The 19,789-nt window shown below is 45.9% G+C and overlaps 1 protein-coding gene across 7 annotated transcripts in view; it reads right to left on the reverse strand.

Annotated features, from left to right (window-relative positions):
• Window positions 1-19,789, reverse strand: part of LRP1B (LDL receptor related protein 1B) — a 1,569,499-nt gene that overhangs the window by 418,167 nt on the left and 1,131,543 nt on the right. The window lies entirely within an intron of this gene.

Consider the following 19,789-nt stretch of genomic DNA (forward strand, 5'->3'; position numbering starts at 1 on the left):
CGAGAAATTCCTGCTAATCTACATGAACTTATTCACCTAGCCACTCGCATTGACATGCGTTTTTCCGAAAGGCGTCAGGAACTCCGCCAAGATATGGACTCTGTTCGCATGAGGCGTTTCTTCTCCTCGGCTCCTCTCTCCTCTGGTCCCCTGCAATCTGTTCCTGTGCCTCCCGCCGTGGAGGCTATGCAGGTCGACCGGTCTCGCCTGACACCTCAAGAGAGGACACGACGCCGTATGGAGAACCTCTGCCTGTACTGTGCTAGTACCGAACACTTCCTGAGAGATTGTCCTATCCGTCCTCCCCGCCTGGAAAGACGTACGCTGACTCCGCACAAAGGTGAGACAGTCCTTGATGTCTACTCTGCTTCTCCACGTCTTACTGTGCCTGTGCGGATGTCTGCCTCTGCCTTCTCCTTCTCTACAGTGGCCTTCTTGGACTCTGGATCTGCAGGAAATTTTATTTTGGCCTCTCTCGTCAACAAGTTCAACATCCCGGTGACCAGTCTCGCCAGACCCCTCTACATCAATTGTGTAAATAATGAAAGATTGGACTGTACCATACGTTTCCGCACGGAGCCCCTTCTTATGAGCATCGGATCTCATCATGAGAGGATTGAACTTTTGGTCCTCCCCAATTGCACCTCGGAAATTCTCCTTGGTCTTCCCTGGCTTCGACTTCATTCCCCTACCCTGGATTGGTCCACTGGGGAGATCAAGAGTTGGGGGTCCTCTTGTTCCAAGAACTGTCTAAAACCGGTTCCCAGTAACCCTTGCCGTAACTCTGTGGTTCCTCCAGTAACCGGTCTCCCTAAGGCCTATATGGACTTCGCGGATGTTTTCTGCAAAAAACAAGCTGAGACTCTACCTCCTCACAGGCCTTATGATTGCCCTATCGACCTCCTCCCGGGCACTACTCCACCCCGGGGCAGAATTTATCCTCTCTCTGCCCCAGAGACTCTTGCCATGTCCGAATACGTCCAGGAGAATCTAAAAAAGGGCTTTATCCGTAAATCCTCCTCTCCTGCCGGAGCCGGATTTTTCTTTGTGTCCAAAAAAGATGGCTCCCTACATCCTTGCATTGACTACCGCGGTCTTAATAAAATCACGGTTAAGAACCGCTACCCCTTACCCCTCATCTCTGAACTCTTTGATCGCCTCCAAGGTGCCCACATCTTCACTAAATTCTTCCGGGCATGCTGTCACTTGTGGTTTTTTCTCTAGGACCTTCTCTCCAGCGGAGAGGAACTACTCCATCGGGGATCGAGAGCTTCTAGCCATTAAATTAGCACTTGAGGAATGGAGGCATCTGCTGGAGGGATCAAGTTCTCCTGTTATTATCTACACCGACCACAAGAACCTCTCCTACCTCCAGTCTGCCCAACGGCTGAATCCTCGCCAGGCCCGGTGGTCTCTGTTCTTTGCCCGATTTAATTTTGAGATTCACTTTCGTCCTGCCGATAAGAACATTAGGGCCGATGCTCTCTCTCGTTCCTCGGATGCCTCAGAAGTTGAACTCTCTCCGCAACACATCATTCCACCTGACTGCCTGATCTCCACTTCTCCTGCCTCCATCAGGCAGACTCCTCCAGGAAAGACCTTTGTTTCTCCTCGCCAACGCCTCGGAATCCTCAAATGGGGTCACTCCTCCCATCTCGCAGGTCATGCGGGTATCAAGAAATCTGTGCAACTCATCTCCCGCTTCTATTGGTGGCCGACTCTAGAGACTGATGTGGTGGACTTTGTGCGAGCCTGCACTATCTGTGCCCGGGATAAGACTCCTCGCCAGAAGCCCGCTGGTTTTCTTCATCCTCTGCCTGTCCCCGAACAGCCTTGGTCTCTGATTGGTATGGATTTTATTACTGATTTACCCCCTTCCCGTGGCAACACTGTTATTTGGGTGGTCGTTGATCGATTCTCCAAAATGGCACATTTCATCCCTCTTCCTGGTCTTCCTTCTGCGCCTCAGTTGGCTAAACAATTTTTTGTACACATTTTTCGTCTTCACGGGTTGCCTACGCAGATTGTCTCGGATAGAGGCGTCCAATTTGTGTCTAAATTCTGGAGGGCTCTCTGTAAACAACTCAAGATTAAATTAAATTTTTCTTCTGCATATCATCCCCAGTCCAATGGACAAGTAGAAAGGATTAACCAGATCTTGGGTGATTATTTGCGACATTTTGTTTCCTCCCGCCAGGATGACTGGGCAGATCTCCTCCCATGGGCCGAATTCTCGTATAACTTCAGGGTCTCTGAGTCTTCCTCCAAATCCCCATTTTTCGTGGTGTACGGCCGTCACCCTCTTCCCCCCCTCCCTACTCCCTTGCCCTCTGGTCTGCCCGCTGTGGATGAAATTTCTCGTGACCTTTCCATCATATGGAGAGAGACCCAAAATTCTCTCTTACAGGCTTCATCACGCATGAAGAAGTTCGCGGATAAAAAAAGAAGAGCTCCCCCCGTTTTTTCCCCTGGAGACAAGGTATGGCTCTCCGCTAAATATGTCCGCTTCCGTGTCCCTAGCTACAAGTTGGGACCACGCTATCTTGGTCCTTTCAAAATTTTGTGTCAAATTAATCCTGTCTCGTATAAACTTCTTCTTCCTCCCTCTCTTCGTATCCCTAATGCCTTTCACGTCTCTCTTCTCAAACCACTCATCCTCAACCGTTTTTCTCCCAAATCTGTTCCTCCCACTCCTGTTTCCGGCTCCTCGGACATCTTCTCGGTCAAAGAAATTTTAGCTGCCAAAAAGGTCAGAGGGAAAAATTTTTTTTTAGTGGACTGGGAGGGTTGTGGTCCTGAAGAGAGATCCTGGGAACCTGAGGACAACATCCTAGACAAAAGTCTGCTCCTCAGGTTCTCAGGCTCTAAGAAGAGGGGGAGACCCAAGGGGGGGGGTACTGTTACGCCGAGCGCTCCGGGTCCCCGCTCCTCCCCGGAGCGCTCGCTTCACTCTCCCCGCGGCAGCGCTCCGGTCACGTTCTCTGACCCGGGGCGCTGCGATTCCGCTGCCAGCCGGGATGCGATTCGCGATGCGGGTAGCGCCCGCTCGCGATGCGCACCCCGGCTCCCCTACCTGACTCGCTCTCCGTCTGTTCTGTCCCGGCGCGCGCGGCCCCGCTCCCTAGGGCGCGCGCGCGCCGGGTCTCTGCGATTTAAAGGGCCACTGCGCCGCTGATTGGCGCAGTGGTTCCAATTAGTGTGTTCACCTGTGCACTTCCCTATATCACCTCACTTCCCCTGCACTCCCTTGCCGGATCTTGTTGCCTTAGTGCCAGTGAAAGCGTTCCTTGTGTGTTCCTTGCCTGTGTTTCCAGACCTTCTGCCGTTGCCCCTGACTACGATCCTTGCTGCCTGCCCCGACCTTCTGCTACGTCCGACCTTGCTTTTGCCTACTCCCTTGTACCGCGCCTATCTTCAGCAGCCAGAGAGGTGAGCCGTTGCTAGTGGATACGACCTGGTCACTACCGCCGCAGCAAGACCATCCCGCTTTGCGGCGGGCTCTGGTGAAAACCAGTAGTGGCTTAGAACCGGTCCACTAGCACGGTCCACGCCAATCCCTCTCTGGCACAGAGGATCCACTACCTGCCAGCCGGCATCGTGACAATTGTTCTATATTCCTTCTTGAATGAATACTGTCACTTGATAAAACTTCTGATATGTTGGTGGGACAAGTCAAAAATTTTGTACTTAGTGCTACGACACCCACTGATCAGCAGAAAGATCAGGGATAAGAGTGCTGTAGAATGCTATAATTCCCAGTTCTTAGTAATCTTTGTCTCGCTGCTCCCTAGACTTATAATGGGGCAATGAGACAAAGATCACTGGGAGATGAGGAGACATTACAACATGTCAAAATTTTTTTTTTCATGTGACAAGGACACTTTAAAATGATTGACCAGTTAGTCAGAAAGGGATTTACCTTTTTCCCTGTACGTCAGTTCACCACCTAAGTGGTTTGACATGTTTCCGAGGGTTAACCCAAACTTATAAGCACTTGCTTATGAGTAAGCGATAAACCCCCAAAACACATCAAGTCAATTTACTTTTCATGTGATTTTATGTACAACCATGCTTTAATTTGGATCTGAAATGATTGGAGAATTGGGACATAAGGTTTCCCAAAACCACTTTTAAAATACAGATGCATTCTTTCTTACCATTCCCTATTAAACAAAAACATGATTTTGTTATCCCCTACTGGGAGATGTTTTTGTTCCATGTCTTTAGGTATGACCACCCAGCGCTTGTGACTTGCGCTGTGTTGAGGGTTTTGCTAGCATGTCAAGAAATTGTACTGAATTTGTTTTCAAATCCTTAAAGGGGTTATCCAGGAATCGAAAAACAGGCCTATTTTCTTTCAAAGACTGCTCCCTTTCTGTCTCCACTTTGGGTGTGGTATTACACATTGGCTCCATTCACTTCAACGGAACTGAGCTGTAGAACCACACCCAACCTAAAGACAGACAGTGAGAGGTCTTTGAAAGAAATTATTTCTGGTTTTCAATTTCTGGATAACCCCTTTAACTAAGTTTAAGGAAAGGTCAGGACGGACATGTCAGTATAGTGTAACAAAAAATAAAACTTAAGAAAGGAGAGAGAGAGAAAGGGCTGAATCTTTAAGATTAACATGAAACTAATTTTTATCCCTTAAATTTCCAGACACATCTGACAGGAGCCGCTATTGTGAGAAACTCAACCTCCTAGTTAGGAAATATATTACTCTTATGTAGCTTTTGAAGAGAGGCAGTTGAAAGAGAGTGGTAGAACAGGAGATATCTGCTGTGCGGAGTGAATCTGTAGAGCTGGAGTGACTTGTGTGAGTACTTACATTTGCATATAGAGGGATCACTGATAGAATTTTAAACAACCCTTTCACTTTTTTTTTCTATTCTGCTTCTAGGGGGAGGGGTAGATTGGTCACAGGTGTTTAAATCTTAGTTTGGGACTCAGTTCTGAGGTTGCTCTGTCTGAGTGTTGCTTTGGAAGAGAGGCAGCTGAAAGAGAATTGTAAAACAGGGTTATGAAAGCAGGAGTTTGAGATGGCTGTGAGTGTTACTTTGTGAAATCCCCATAACTAGATGGCCTCCATGTTGGGAAATGTAGTCCGGTGTACATCTTGCAATGTATGCAATCCTGGAAGAGCAGTTTGAGGGTGCATATTGTTGTGCGAGATGTGTGCGAGTTGTTCATTTGGAAGCTCAGATTCTAAATCTAGAGGAGCAACTGGCAACACTGAGACGCATTGACAACTTGGAGAGGAGTCTCCTGCTCACTGAGCAAGTATTCTCTGGGGTAGAGGTGGGGGAGGATAGTGGAACGTAGGTGCAGGACAGTCAGGCAGCTAGCTGGGTTACAGTTAGAAAACAGGGTAGAGGGAAAAGTGTCAGGGAGGCTAGTCCTGATCTGGCACCCCAACAAGTTTGCCCGGTTGGCAGATGAGGGGGATGCCATTTCAGAGCTAGCAGTACTGCAGCAGGACTCTGCCTCTGAACACCAGGGGGGTGTCTGCTCCAGTAAGGAGGGAAGGAGGAGTGCAGGGCAGGCCAGACAGGTACTAGTAGTGGGGGACTCTATTATTAGGGGGCAGACAGAGCGATCCGTCACAAAGACTGGGATCCCTGAACAGTGTGTTTTCTACCTGGTGCTCGAGTTCGGCACATCAGACAGGTTGCTGGGTGGGGCTGGAGAGGAGCGGTTATGGTACATATTGGCACCAATGAGAAAGTAAGAGGTAGGTGGAGTGTCCTTAATAATGATTTCAGGGACTTAGGCCGCAAGCTTGAGCAAGAACCTCCAAGGTAATATTTAAATATTACCTGTACTACGAGCCACACCAGAGAGGCAGCAGGAGATTAGGGAGGTAAACAAGTGGCTTTGAAGTTGGTGTAGGAAGGAGGGGTTTGGGTTCATGGAGAACTGGGCCGACTTCGCTGTTGGATAACGGCTCTACCGTAGGGATGGGCTGCACCTCAATGGGGAGGATGCATCTGTTCTTGGGGAGATAATGGATAGAAGGGTGGAGGAGTGTTTAAACTAGGTACTGGGGGGGGGGAGTGAACCTATAACATAGAGGGGAAAGATAGTGTAGATAGAGAGGGGGGACTTATTAATGTACCTGGGGTGGAGCAGAGGGAGGGGTCAAAATAGTTAATAGTGATAGGCGTCATAGGAAAAAAACTAAACATTGAATTGAATGTTGACTAATGCCAGAAGTCTGTACAACAAAACTGACGAACTGGAGTTGATATTGTCTGAGAAGAATTATGACATAGTAGATATAACAGAGACTTGGTTGGACTGGCGTCACATACAGGGTTATGGTCTATTCAGGAAGGATCGGACAAAACAGAAATTGGGAGGAGTTTGTCTTTATGTAAACTCCAGTCTGAAGGTCGCACTGCGGGAGGATATATACGGGAGGATATAATGAAGAGTCATTATGGGTAGAAATATATGGAGATAAAAATAAAAAAAATTCTGATAGGGGTTTGCTATAAGCCACCAAACATAATGGAAGAAGATCAGTTATTGAGGCAAATAAACAAGGCAGCAAATCAAAATGATGTGATAATAATGGGGGTCTTTAACTATCCTGATATTAACTGGGAGACTGAGACCTGTGAATCTCATAAAGGAAACAGGTTTCTGACTATAGCTAAAGACACGTATCTTTCCCAAATAGTGCAGGGACCTACCAGAGGGGGCGCCCTACTAGACTTAATATTAACTAGTGTTGCTCGCGAATATTCGCAATACGAATTTTATTCGCGAATATCGCATATTCGCGAATTCGCGAATATTCGCGAATATAGCACTATATATTCGTAATTACGAATATTCGTATTTTTTTTTCACAGTACACATAACAGTGATCATACCTCTCTGCTTCCAGCTTGTGTGGTGTAAAGAAGGCTCTAATACTACTGTGTGAGACTGGTGTGCGAATTTTCGCATATGCGAAAATGTGCATATGCTAATTTTCGCATGTGCGAATTTTTGCTTGTACAGGTTTTCGTATATGCAAATGTTCGCATATGTTAATTTTCGCATACGCGAATATTTGCATATGCGAAAATAAAACGCGAATATTCGCGAATATATGACGAATATTCGGCCATATATTCGCGAATATTCGCGAATTCGAATATGGCCTATGCCGCTCAACACTAATATCAACCAGCAGACCTGACAGAGTAACTAATGTGCAGGTAGAAGGACACCTAGGAAATAGTGATTATAATATAATACATCATAACTTGTTCTTCAATAAGGGAACCTCGCAAGGGACCACAAAAACAATGAACTTTAGGAAGGCAAAATTTGATCAACTTAGAGAAGCCCTTAACAATATAAAATGGGATAATGTCCTCAAAAACAAGAATACTGACACTATATGGGAGAATTTTAAGAATAATTTAAATTCTCACTGTAAGAGGTATATACCTTATGGGAATAAAAGGGTCAGAAATAAAAGAAAACCAATATGGATGAATACAAATTTTAAGGGGGCAAGAAATGACAAAAATAAAGCATGTAATCTACTAAAACAGGACTGCAGTGAAGTAGCATCAATAGAGAAAAATGTAAAATATGTAAAAAATTTAACAGGTAAAAGCCACAAAAATAGAGACAGAAAGACTCATTGCCAAAGAGAATATAACTAACCCCCAAATGTTCTTTAACTATATAAATAGCAAAAAGGTCAAAAATGAAAGTGTGGGCCCTTTAAAAAAATCATGAGGAGGAAATTATAGACGGGATCAGGAAAAAGCAAATATATTGAAAAAAAAAAATTTCTCCACTGTATTCACCGAGGAAAATGAAATGCAAGGTGAAATACAGCAAGATAAGGTAAACTCCCCAGTCCAGGTTACCTGTCTAACCCAGAAAGAAGTACAGGTCACCTGTCTAACCCAGGAAGAAGTACAGTGCCACCACAAAAAATCAAAATCAAATCAGCCAAATCACCAGGTCCAGATGGCAGTCACCCCCGTGTTCTTAAGGAATTAAGTAATGTAATAGACAAACCCCTATATTTAAACGTTCAAGGACTCTATAGTGACAGGGACTGTTCCCCAGGACTGGCGCATAGCAAATCTGGTGCCAATGTTTAAAAAAGGGTCAAAAGGTGCCCCCGGGAATTATAGACCTGTTAGTTTAACCTCCGTTGTATGTAAATTGTCTTAGGGTTTTCTAAGAGATGCTATTTTGGAGTATCTTGATAAAAATAAATATATGACTCCATATCAGCATGGCTTTATGAGGGATCGGTCCTGTCAAACTAACCTGATCAGCTTTTATAAGGAGGTGAGCTCCAGACTGGACCAGAGGGAATCGCTGGATGTCATATATCTGGATTTTTCCAAAGCATTTGATACGGCGCCACATAAAAGGTTGGTGTATAAAATGAGAAGGATGGGGCTGAGGGAGAATGTGTGTAAGTGGGTAAGTAACTGGCTCAGTGATAGGAAACAGAGGGTGGTTATTAATGGTACGTATTCTGATTGGGTGACTGTTGATAGTGGGGTACCACAGGGGTCAGTCTTGGGTCCTGTTCTATTTAATATATTTATAAATAGTAAAGTAGAAACCTTTGCAGATGATACTAAACTCTATAAAGCAGTAAACACTATATAGGACAGCACACTGTTACAAATGGATCTGGATAGGTTGGAGGTTTAGGCTGGGAAGTGGCAAATGATGTTCAACACTGATAAATGTAAGGTAATGCACATGGGGAAGAAAAATATAGGCTGGGATTATGTATTAAATGGGAGAACGCTTGGGACGACTGTTGTGGAAAAGGACTTGGAAGTCTTAGTTTACAGTAAATTTTGCTCTAGTGACCAGTGTCGGTCAGCTGCTGCCAAGACAAATACAATCATGGGTGCATTAATAGGGGCATAGATACCCACGACAAGGAAATAATTCTACCACTGTAAAAATCACTAGTCAGACCACACATAGAAAACTGTGTACAGTACTGGGCACCAGTGCACAAGAAAGATATAGTGGAGCTGGAGAGGGTTCAAAGATGGGCAACCAGGGTAATACGGGGAATGGGAGGACTACAGTACCCAGAAAGATTATCAGAATTAGGGTTATTTAGTTTAGAAAAAAGAAGGCTTAGGGGAGACCTAATAACTATGTATAAATATATCAAGGGGCAGTACAGAGATCTCTCCATGATCTATTTATACCCAGGACTGTATCTATAACAAGGAGGTATCCTCTACATCTATAGAAAAGAAGGTTTCTACACCAGCACAGACGGGGGTTCTTTACTGTAAGAGCAGTGAGACTGTGGAATTCTCTGCCAGAGGAGTTGGTCATGGGGAACTCTGTAAAAGGGGTCTGAATGCATTTTTGGAGAGTAATAACATTGCTGGTTATGTATACTAGATTTATAGGGACAAAACGTTAATCCAAGGATTTATTCTGATGCCATATTTGGAGTCGGGAAGGAATTTTTACCTCTAGTATGAGGGTTTTTTGCCTTCCTTTGGATCAACTCAATAGGGACGCATTAGGGTTATAGGTTGAACTACCGTATATACTCGATTATAAGCCGACCCGAATATAAGCCGAGGCCCCTAATTTTACCCCCAAAACCCAGGAAAAGTTATTGACTCGACTATAAACCTAGGGTGGGAAATACATCATCCCCCCATGTAATCATACAGACCCCCATCATCATCCCTCCTTCATCATCACCGCCTGTCAATCCCTTCATCAGTGGTCTTCAACCTGCGGACCTCCAGATGTTGCAAAACTACAACTCCCAGCTCCCGATGGCTGTCCGGGCATGCTGGGTGTTGTAGATTTGAAATCTCCGGAGGTCCGCAGGTTGAAGACCACTCCGGCCTTTGTCATCATCCAGCCCCCCCACCCCCTTTAGTTTTGTATTCACCTCCCCTCGGCGGGAAGTTAGGGTGAGCTGGTCTGGGCCATTTATGCTGCAGGGACCGTCCGGTGTGGATGGTTAGCCGTTGCGGGCTGTCCATTTTAACGCGCTTCGGGCCCACACTAGTGACGTTGCCTTGATGACGATGCACAGGGACTTTGCGCATGAAGGTCCCTGTGCGTCGTCGTCAAGGCAACGTCACTACTCCGTGCCCGGGCCCGAAGCGCGGAGAAGAGGGCCCCTCGGTGAAAATGGTGGGGGGGGGGGGTGAGTACAAAACAAAAGGGGGGGGCTGGATGATGGCAAAGGCCGCAGTGGTCTTCAACCTGCAGACCTCCAGAGGTCTCAAAACTACAACACCCAGCATGCTTGTTCCAGGCTTGCTGGGAGTTGTAGTTTTGCAACATCTGGAGGTCTGCAGGTTGAAGAGCACTGAGAAGGGATTGACAGGCGGAGAGTTCACTCGAGTATAAGCCGAGGAGGCGTTTTCAGCACGAAAAATCGTGCTGAAAAACTCGGCTTATACTCGAGTATATACGGTAGATGGACTCTGGTCTTTTTTCAACCTTATGAACTATGTTACCATGTTACTATGTAGGCCAAGAAGATTAAGCTGCGTCAGTGCTATAAACCTGAAATAAAGGTGATCTATATATAAACTCTAGGTATATCTCTGACTGTTAAACCTGTGTTTAAACTGGCATAGATTATGCAAACCGCGGCAGATATTTGATCTTGGATGCTCGCACACTGATAATGGTCTTTAGGAGGCTGAAGACAAAAATTGACACTCTGCCAAGTCGTTTTTTAAAGCTGCATCTTCCATTGATCTGTTTTGCTTTCTTGTGGTGCTTAAGCTTAGAAACTGAATAAAGTAGGATATTTATAGGCAATTATTCAAGAAAATGGTAAGGGTGATATCCTGGAAAATATAGGAGGTATTTCTCTTTTTGCCTGGGCAGAGTAGAAGCTCAGTTATTGGCTTGTTTACATATTTGAACATACCTGACTATTTATGACGGACGCCTCCTGCCTGACATAGGCTTTGTTCACACAGCCATTGGCATCCGACCAAGTCAGGGTCTGTTTAGATTTTTTTCAATAGGTCGGACGCAAACAGCTACTGCCGAGTCCCGACGGACCCCATTCAATTGCAAAGGGTCCGTCGATGATCTGGTAATTTTACCGGAGTTTAGCAGAGAAAACACTAGTGCTTGCATTATTGTTTTCTCCACTTAGCTCCGGTCGTTCTGACTGACTGGCCAATGGAGGTTCATATAATGGAGTTGAACAGCAAAGGTTAAAAAAGCCTTATACACAGTGGGCATGTCACACTGAGAATTTCTGCCCAGAATTTATTCTTGTAAATTCCATGCAGAAATTGCTTTGTTGCATCCTCCCAATGCTGTCAACAGGATTCTACTGCAAAAATTCTGCTGCTGAATTTCTGTTGCAGAATTTCCTCCAATAGAATTAACATGTTTGTTTTTTGGCAAAATTATGTATGGACTGCATTGCCGTCAATAGGGATGGAGCATGTCTAAGCAGACATAGTGCCGGTGGCATCTGCTACACTCAGAATCTCTGCCCTGAGTTCACCAGATAGAAATTTTCTGTGTAAACGTATCCTATCTTTGATTCTTATCTGCCACCTCAGCAATTTGACCTATTGTATACTCTCTATCCAAGCACCAGTCATTAATACAAATTTTTCTGATCTAGTGACCTGGTGATTTATTGTGAGAAAGAGCGTCTCTCCTTATGGGAAAAAGCACTGTACACCTCCTCTGGGAAGTTCAGTAAACTCAGGTCCCTAGTTTAGCCCTCAGTCGAATTGGCATTCTGCCTAGAGATAAGCAAACTTTAGAAAAATTTTATTTGGCCGATTCGCCACAATTTCCAAAAACATTTGGTTCGATACGAATTTATTTGCGGCAAATCTATATTAAAAATGGCTATTTCTGTACTACAGAGAGCCACAATAGAGGTGTAGAACACTTTGCTTTGTTCTAACATGCATATGGAGTGTGCTGGGGTAGTGAAATAATACTGTTATTCAGAATAACATGCAGATTACAGGCATCGCTTTTAGAATCATTGCCGCAGAGCTGCACAATGACAGAGCCTAAAGGTGGCATCAGTATGAGGAGACCACATAGTGGCTGAATAACACAGCGTAGAGGTGCTGGCACCATGAGGACACCATACAGTAGCTAAATGACACAGCGTGGAGGTGTTGGCAGCATGAGGAGACCATATAAGGGAAGAATGACACAGCGTGGAGGTGTTGGCAGCATGAGGAGACCATATAGTGGCTGAATGGCACAGTGTGGAGGTGTTGGCAGCATGAGGAGACCATATAGTTGCTCAATGACACAGCCTGGAGCTGGCAGCAGCATGAGTAAACACTAGGGCTTCACAATCCCTAAGATTAAAAGATGAATTTAGAAATTTAAATTGAAGATTTATGGTAGCTAGTGCTACCATTAAAAAAAAAGTTTTTTAGGCTCAGGCCCAGGCCCAGCAGCATCAGTAAACCATATATTGGCTGAATGACACAGCCTGGAGGTGGCTGAATCATGAGGAGACTCTGTAGTTGCTGAATGGCACAGCCTAGAGGTGGCTGAAGCATGAGGAGACTATACAGTGGCAGAAAGGCACAACCTGGAGGTGGCTGAAGCATGAGGATACCATATAATGTCTGAATGGCACAGCCTAGAGTTTGCAGAAGCATTAGGAGACCAATTAAATTTTAGATTTTGAAATAGAAATTTAAGGTTTTGAAATTGAAATTGAGGATTTTGAAATTGAAATTTTAATTCCCAAGTTTTAGTGCCCCGGGCCCCGGCGTGTGGGTACAAAAGACCAAATTTAACAAGGAGTCACATGGCGGCATAATGACAGAGCCTGGAGATGGTGTAAGTATGAGGAGACCATATAGTGGCTGAATGACTGCCTGGAGTTTGTGGCAGCATGGGGAGACCATAAAGTGTCTGAATGGCACAGCCTTGAGGTAGCTGAAGCATGAGGAGACCATATATTGTCTGAATGGCACAGCCTGAAGTTGGCTGAAGCATGAGGGGGCCATATAGTAGCTAAATGACACAGCATAGAGGTGTTGGCAGCACCTCATATAGTTTCTGAACAACACAGCCTAAAGCTGGAATTAGGATGAGTAGACACTAGGGCTTCACAATCCCTAAGATTAAAAGATGAATTTTGAAATTTCAATTGAAGATTTATGGTAGCTACTGCTACCATAATTTTTTTTAGGTCCAGGCCCAGGCCCAGCAGCATCAGTAAACCATATATTGGCTGAATGACACAGCCTGGAGGTGGCTGAATCATGAGGAGACACTATAGTGGCTGCATGGCACAGCCTGGAGGTGGCTGAAGCATGAGGAGACCATATAGTGGCTGAATGGCACAGCCAGAAGTTTGTGGCAGCATGAAGAGATCATATAGTGGCTGAATGGCACAGCCTGGAGATGACGGAAGCATGAGGAGACCATAAAATGGCTGAATGGCATAGCCAGGAGTTGGCTTAAGCATGAGGAGACAACATAGTGGCTGAATGACAAAGCTTGGAGGTGGCTGAAGCATGAGGAGACCATATAGTGGCTGAATTGCACAGCCTGAAGATTGTGGCAGCATGAAGAGACCATATAGTGGCTGAATGGCACAGCCTAGAGTTGGCTGAAGCATGGGAAGAGACCATATACTGGCTGAAAGAGACAGCCTGGAGGTGGCAGCAGCATCAGGAGTCCTGAAAGTGACCCGGTGAGAGAGTGGTGGGGTGGGTGGCAATATCAGTACCCGGTGATGAAGGTGGGTGAAAAAAGGTCTGATGCAGAGGAATATTTCTAACTGGGGAGCAGCGCCTTAAATCTGTTTTGCACTATCCATACTTGTGAAGTGTTGGCATCATGGTCAATCTACTCTCATGCATCAGGCATTGGTGGATGGAAATCCTGGCTGATCCATAGCTGATTAATCTTCACATAGGTCAGTCTCTCCACATTTTTCGTGGACAGACAAGTTCTCCTTGGGGTGACTATGGCCCCCGCCGTACTAAACACCCGCACTGATGGCACACTACTGGCCGGGCAGGACAGCTTCTCCAGGGAAAACTCTGCTAGTTGCTAGTAGACTCAGGCTGCTGCTGATGGAGCTGGTACTGTTCCTGCCACCCAACCCCTCCCCAGCAGTCATGGCAGTGGAAGGTGAGCGCAGGGGGCCCCCTGATTCAGACCTGCGAGAGGATGGACGAAGGCGTTGATAGGTATCGGCCAACTGACTACATAGGATGCCTCTGCAGTAGGTCAGTTTGTCCTCCCTCTCAGTGGGTGTAAAAAAGGCCCCTATTTTGTGGCGGTAGTGAGGGTTCAATAAGGTGGAGATCCAGTAGTCCTCCCACGGCCGAATGGTGACAATTCGGCTGTCACTACGCAAGCAAGTGAGCATGCATTGTGCCATTTGTGCAAGTGACTCGGAGGGGCTACCTGCCTCCATCTCCACTGCATACTGCCATGGTGTGTCTGGGTCCTTTGTCTCACCTTCTTCATAACCCTCTAGCTCCTCTGTCTGCTCCTGTTCCTCCACTCCTGTCAGATTACTAGAAAAACCGCCCATTTTGTGAAAACTAAACTGTGCTCCACTGTGCCCCTCCCCCTCCTCCAGTTCAGCCCCTACAGGGCTCATGTGGCCGTGAGATGTAGGCGCCACGTCTCCAGTGCCCTGACCAGCCATCGTTTCCAATATGTGTTGTAAGAAATGAAGCAATGGAATGACGTTGTTCATCCCGTAATCCTGGCGACTTACTTATCATGTGGCTTCTTCAAAGGGCCTGAGCAAACGGCAGGTGTCACGTATGAGCTGCCATAGGTTGACATTGAAGTTACACAGGGTAGTACCCCTTATCCACTTGGATCATCAATAAATCGGTGATTACTTTTCTCTGTTCATATAGTCGGTCCAACATTTGGAGGGTGGAATTCCAACGTTTCGCAATGTCACAAATCAGACTTTGTTGGGGGATACCCAAGGAGGGTATGCTTTGTGGTGTACGAGTTGCTGGAGTGCATGCAAAGTTTCCTTTCCTAACAATGGGGGGAAAATTCAGGAACTGCTTGACAACCAGATTTAACACGTGTATCATGAAGGGCGCATGGCTTAGCCTTAGCCGTCACAGTGCATGCAAGATGTTCTTCCCGTTGTCAATCACCATGGTTCCCATTTCCAGTTTTCGTGGAGTAAGCCATGCTCTGATTTCTTTACGAATTACTTTTAGCAATTCCTCCCCTGTGTTACTCCGTTCGCCAAGGCAAACTATGTGAAGAACAGCGTGACACCACTGTGCCCTTCACACATGGTATGCTGAAGGGCCACTGAGACTTATCTGGGCAGTGGAAGCTGAGGACACGGTGGAGGATGAAGAGGCGGAGTCATACACTGTAACGGGACCAACGGCCTGAGAGCGTGGAGGAGGAAGCGGCATGACCTGTCCAAGTTGGTGTTGTGGCATTGCAGGAACCACATTCACCCAGTGAGCCGTAAAGGACATGTATTGTCCCTGACCATAGTTACAGCTCCAGACGTCGGCGCTGCTGTGCACTTTGGTACACACCAACAGGCTCAAGGACTGGCCCACCCTCTCTTCCACAAAATTGAGCAGGGCTGGTACTGCCTTCTTTGCAAAGAAATGACGGCTCGGCACAAGCCATCAGTTCTCTCAAAGGTGCAGAGTCCACCCCTTGAAAAGGGAGGGACTGCAGCATAAGTAACTTGGACAGGAGCACATTCAGCTTCTGCGCTATTGGATAAGTGGGCGCATACTGTTGTCTCATGGACATTGCTTCGCCGATGGATTGTTGGAGGAGAAGAAGAACAAAAGGACGTCTGGAATCCTGGCGCTACCAATCAACACATCTAGACGGTGTATTATAAAGGAAATCTTGTTCACTTTATTTACAAGGCTCTTAGAATTATTAGCACTTAACCATGCAATGCTACATCCATCCCACTAGAGGGCCCCAGTTTTTTCACTCGCCTGTTTCTTTTGATAGTCTGTTCCTTGTAGAGTACTTCTTTGAAGTTGGACCATTCAAAGAAGTACTCTACAAGGAACAGACTATCAAAAGAAACAGGCGAGTGAAAAAACTGGGGCCCTCTAGTGGGATGGATGTAGCATTGCATGGTTAAGTGCTAATAATTCTAAGAGCCTTGTAAATAAAGTGAACAAGATTTCCTTTATAATACACCGTCTAGATGTGTTGATTGGCAGCGCCAGGATTCCAGAGGTCCTTTTGTTCTTCTTCTCCTGCACTTACCCAGGACTTCGTCTACATATGTGGTCCGGTGACCTGATCCCGGCAGCAGCTATCCACATCAGTGTACCCCTTAAATGGGGCGATACGCTCTTTTTATTCTTTTCTAAGGTGAGCACAGATCTGAAGGGACGGTACTGGTCCCTGAAGACAGCATATTGATGTTAGTTCTGCTAGCCTACCAAGGGTAATAGACGAGGCGCCGTATGCGGTTGTCTTTTCTCTATCTCTATAAAAGTAGGAGGAGCAGGAGCATCTGGAGCGACTGAATGAGAGTATGACACACAGCTCCCTTTGGCTGAGGTGGTGGAGCCTTGGCTAGCTAAAAGAGGGAGCGGCGTGCCACTGGGTGATGCAGCACTCTGGACCACTACATCGGAGCCACGGTTCTCCCAGGTGAAGCATACGTTGATGCAGGGCCGTGGTGCAAACATTGGGACCCTGGCCACGCTTCACCTTCCGCTGACATATCTTGCATGTGGCTATGTGAACCTCCTCCGGATGCCTGATGAAAAACTGCCACACCACCAAGGAGCTTATTTTTCCACCAACAGTCTGCACTTATTGACTGCTACTGCCACAGTCTCCAGGAACTCCTGTTCCACTACCTCCGGGAAAGTAGGCTGCCGCGAAGCAGGTTGTCTCCCCCGGGCACGTTTGGCTCCAGAATTTCCACTTCTGCCACCATGCTGACTGCCAACCGTGCTACCACGTTGCTGTCTCAGCTGCTGCCTCACGGGCAACCTGCAACTCTCTTCTCCTGATGATGATGAAGCCCCTTCGGCACCCGGCTCCCAATTGCCATCGGCTTCATCACAATCAACAAGTGTCTGCATGTCACTGACGTCCTCTTCAGGTTCCTTGACAATGTCTGCTTCAAGACCCTGAACCCTGGCAACACCGCCTGCCACTTCACTCTTTTCATCACTATTTGCCTGCCTAGCAGAGGAAGTAGCAGGTGTCTCCTCCTCTTGTTGGCTGGGCAGTAGCTGCTGACTGTCCTCTATTAGATTGTCCTCAGTGAATAGTGGAGCTGAACCCACAACATTAGATACTTCTGTAGGGGAGGAAACAGCATAGGACAGAGGCAATTTGGGGACAGGGACTGCTCCCAGGCCATGCCAACTGAGGGTTGTGTCTGAGGAACCCACCGACTGTTGACTGGGGGTATCAGATGTCATTTGTGATGAAGTGGATGACCGTGTTAACCAATTGATGATGGCAGATGGGTTGCTGGTCGATACACGACCACTAGCTGATACTTGGAGCTCAGGCTTCTCGCTGCGACTCCTGCTGCCACTTGCCCCTAGTCTGCTGCGACCTATGCCTGAGGAATTGAGGCCTCTGCCACTCCTCTGTGCAAGTCCTGGCACTTCTCTGCCTGACATACTTAGTGCGTTTATGAGGGGAGTACCAAACGCTTCACTATGCTTAAAACAGTATTTTTTCTAAAACAGCAGCAGGTGTGTACTTTTGCCTGGACTTTCACAGTATCTAGGCCCTTGACATATTACCAGGTACACAATGGTACAATACTTAGATGTTCGTGTGTGGTATGCACTTATGAGAGCAGAAAAATACGGTACAGTACGCTTAAAAAACTTATTTTAGTAAAACACCAGCTGGTGATTACTTTTGCCTGGACTTTCACAGTATCTAGGCCCTTGACAGATTAACAGGTACAAAATAGTACACTACTTAAATGTACGTATGTGGTATGCAGTTATGAGGGCAGAAAAATGCTGTACAGTACACTTAAAATAAAAACATAGTTTTGCACAACACCAGCAGAACACAACAGTGCTTCAGCATAAAAAAGCTGTGTACTAAACAAAAAATTGCACTCTGTCAAAGACTATTAGGAATAGACTGCTGGGTATTATACCGTCTACAGACAAGTATCACAAGCAGATGATTTGTTGTAGAACAAAGACACAGAATTGCACTGAAAAATTCTTCCTGCCTCCTCTGCTAAGGTTTATGAAGTTCAGGCAGCTTGTTGAAATGTATGAGGCAACACACAGCTCTCTGCCCCTCTCTGTAATACAATGCTGAAGAAAGTAACTTGGAGATTAATGGCTGCAGTAAAAATCATTTTCAGTGAAAAAAAAAAAAAAAAAAACAATGCTCTCTGTCCACCAGAACGCTGATGTGACTAGGATGTGAAACGCTGCTGGAATGAGCTTTTCTATGTAATACACACACAGCGATGGCCGTCCTATCTCTATGCAAGGTAATGAATGATATGACGAGCCACAAAATGGCTGCTTAATATAGGGCTGTGACATCACAGGGGTGACTGGCTGCTGATAGGCTGCATCCTGCATGTGATTCAGGGTCTTCCCGCCTACTTCCCTTCCCACCTTGCCTTCCCGCCTTCCTAGCATTCCTTGCCCCATGTACTGACATATGGATCCGCCATTTTAGATGCCCTGGAGCCTGGACCGCAGTAAATGGAGTTTAATTAAGTGATTTGCATGACAGAATCGCGGCGATATTCAAATTTGTTGCAAATTGAATATTTTAAGAAATCCGTAATGAATTTGGGTTCGTCAGCTTCGATTCGCTCATCTCTAATTCTGACCTTTAAAAAAAACAAAAAAAACTGTGCACATGAAAAACGGACCAACCTCTGAGCTCTTTACCACTCCAGCTACCGCTCTGGTATCCCCTGTCAGAAGTACTCGCCAAATATTGAGCATGAGAAGCCAATCACTGCAGTCAGCGGTCAAGTGCATGTCTCATAGTCTGTCGGCACTATAGAGGGCTTCCAAGCTTTAATAGGTTTTTCAGTGAGGTAACAGTGTACAAGGGGTCTGAATGCCTTAAAAATGCATACTCTCCTGCCCGTGTTCTGGTGACACGAGGACACACATTCAGCCAATCAATGGTGAGAAGTGGGGACCTGGCAGCAACAGGACACAGTGTAGGAATGTATGCATTATTTCTTTATTTTTAAATGGGGTTTCTGACTTAATGATGCTTAATAAAGGGGATAGTAGTGGCAATTTAAAACATTTTTTACATGAGCAATAAGGCCAGGGATTGGCTGCAGCATCCTATGAACAATAACATCACCAGATCACCTTTGCAAAGAACACTGGAATGGAGGCAGTGTTATAGAGGATACATTTTTTTCCTACTACCAATCTCTGCCCCTGGGCATTTTCTCAGTAAGCAGGAAAATATCTTACGGCAAAAAAAAAAAAAAAAAATCCTGCCACAAGACTTTGCATTGCACAAAAATTGCTGTAGCCAGATGTCAGCAATGAGTCAAAAGGGACATATGAAGTGCCAAACACATTTCACATTTTTTTCCTTTGTCACTTTTTCACTCCTCACTCCTTCTTGGCTCAGTGGCAGTTGCAGCATGTGAAAAATTGTGCCAAGATAAATGCTTAACATTTTTGGCATCCTTTAGTCACATTATGCATGGATTACATGACTTGTAATGAGAAAAAATGCAGAGTTAAAAACAAAGCAAACAATTGGCTATGCTATAACCCATTATTATTTAAAAATAAAAATAAACAGGACAGAAACTGCAACTTGAGAGTGA

This window comes from Hyla sarda, chromosome 8 (assembly GCF_029499605.1).
Source record: "Hyla sarda isolate aHylSar1 chromosome 8, aHylSar1.hap1, whole genome shotgun sequence".
Classification (NCBI taxonomy): Eukaryota; Metazoa; Chordata; class Amphibia; order Anura; family Hylidae; genus Hyla; species Hyla sarda.